This window comes from Macaca mulatta, chromosome 17 (assembly GCF_049350105.2).
Source record: "Macaca mulatta isolate MMU2019108-1 chromosome 17, T2T-MMU8v2.0, whole genome shotgun sequence".
NCBI lineage: Eukaryota > Metazoa > Chordata > Mammalia > Primates > Cercopithecidae > Macaca > Macaca mulatta.
The window spans coordinates 84,159,783-84,162,077 of NC_133422.1; the positions used below are offsets into that span (position 1 = coordinate 84,159,783).

At 33.8% G+C, this 2,295-nt stretch overlaps 1 pseudogene; it reads right to left on the bottom strand.

The window, feature by feature from the left end:
• Nucleotides 1–576: 576 nt before the first annotated feature.
• LOC700340 (transcription factor Sp3 pseudogene) lies at nucleotides 577–1,286 on the bottom strand (annotated as a pseudogene).
• Nucleotides 1,287–2,295: the final 1,009 nt, after the last annotated feature.

A 2,295-nucleotide genomic window follows, 5' to 3' on the forward strand; every position in this document is an offset into this window, starting at 1 on the left:
TGAAAGAATATTAACAAGACATTGTTTTGGCAAATTAAATCTTAAACATGACTTTTCAGCAAAAAACTTATATAGGATTTAAAAGGTGACTATCCCTAGAGTTCCATATTAAAATGCAGTTTTCAAAATCTTACAAGAGTAATTCTTAAAATTTGTACATAGTTAACCTAATTAAAATAATTAGCTTCGAAATGACAAACTGATAAGCTAAGTAAAACTTACACTATGTAATATTTGCCTGGACACTTGATTTGTCAGTTATGCATAATACAAATTCCAGTCATCAAGAAAATTACAAAATTTTTATCGTACCATGATTTCTTTCACACACCAGCTTTATCTTACAATAGATAAATACTAACATCTTCTCATTTTTACACTAAACCACACAGGATTGATGCAGTTGGTTAGACTACCATTCACATTGTTAAATTCAATTTCTCTTTATATATAACCAAGTTACTGTCAATCCAAAAATTTCTGCATATCAATACAAAGATATCTAAGAACTTAGGAACAATATTCTTCTCAGTACTGTATAAATATAACCACAACAAATAGGTATTTGTGTAATATTTACTCCATTGTTTCATTTCCAGAAACTGTGACAAGTCGTAAAGGTATTTCAATGTTGGTAAGGATATCTTGATTGCTGGTGGTGGAGGTATTAACAGTTCCTATCCCTGAAACAGAACCTTGTTGAATATTTGCAAGGGTAAGTGTTGTTCCTCCTGCAGTAATCAAAGTATCATCTTGCACAGCTTCCACAGATGCCAGCACTGTACTGCTAGAGTGAATACCTTTTTTATTCTGCTATGTTTTAGTATGTTTGGTAAGATGGTCACTTCTCACAAAACATTTTGAACATTCTGAACAAACAAATTTCTTCTCACCTGTATGTGTTCTTCTGTGCCTCTGTAATTCATCATTTCGAGTAAATTTTTTACCACAGTACATCCAGTTACAAACAAAAGGGTGTTCTCCAGAATGCCAATGCAGATGAGCTCTCAGAAGTGAGGTCTTCCCATAGACTTTACCATACCCCAGTATATGACAAATGTGTTGCTTCTTTTTCCCAAGATTGGTACCTCTCCCACCACCTTCTTTACAGTTGGGACAGGTGCAAGCTATCCTCTGAAGTCCTTTCCCTTCTTGATGTTGTTGGTTCCCTTCCTCATCTACCACGTGTACTCTTAACTGTGTTTGGTCACAACACAATTGTGCCACTCTTCAGGATCAGGTTCTTCTTCCTTGATCTCATCAGGGTTAGACAAGGATCTCAACATTGCCTGGTGCTCAGAAATTCTTGCAAGCCATTGTGGGTTTGAGATATTACTATGGAATACTAGGAATAAACAAAGATATTAAAACTACTACCAAAGAAGAGTGGTCACTCAGCATTTCTTTTTGAAATAGATTTGTAGTTCTTGAATAATAAGCAGAGAAGAGTGAAAGATAAGAATTCTTGCAACTTGATACCTTGCAATAGCATGAGTGAACTACTCATACGAGTCTCAGTTTTTGTTTTCATACATTACTACCATGTCACAAAAATAGGATAACAGCCTGAGAGTTTGATGAGGTGTGAACTTACCTTTTTAATTGTTGTCATAGATATCATGAGAGGCAGTATCTCACAACATTGGTTTTCAGTCAGACAGATGTGTTCCGAGCACCACTAGTAGGTAGTTACCACCTACTGGTTACTGGAAAATATTGGCAAAGTTATTCTACATGCCTGTCATTCTCCAACTTATAAATTAGGATACTTACATGTTAGGCATAAGGCTAAGCTGCTGTACCAAAAAAAAAAAAAAAAAAAAAAGGCAGAGATTAAATCAAAATTTATTTCTCTTGCATGTATCATTCCATCTGATGTTGATCAAATTATTAATCAGAACCATGTGTATCTTGAAAATGCCAGTAATTTGTTTCCATAAATAATAAAAAGTAGAGGACAGGGAGGAATGGAGGAAAAAAGAAAGATGATAAAGTAGATAAAAGAATTATTTATCTGCTTGTTTCAAGGTAGTAAGATAAATGCTGTTTAATATTTTGTTTGGCAAAACAAGAATGGCTATGATTCAAACATATTTTATGCATTCTTCCAGTAAGCTATGCTAATTGCCCAGTTACTAGAGATTGTTGATGATCACATTCTTACATAACTTCACTTAATGAAAATAACAAGGCAGGTTATCATGAACATAAGCTGTCCCAACTTGTTAGTAGACTGAAACTATGTATCATTTTCTTTATGTAAATTTAGATTTTAATGGAAAATTAGAGGAACAA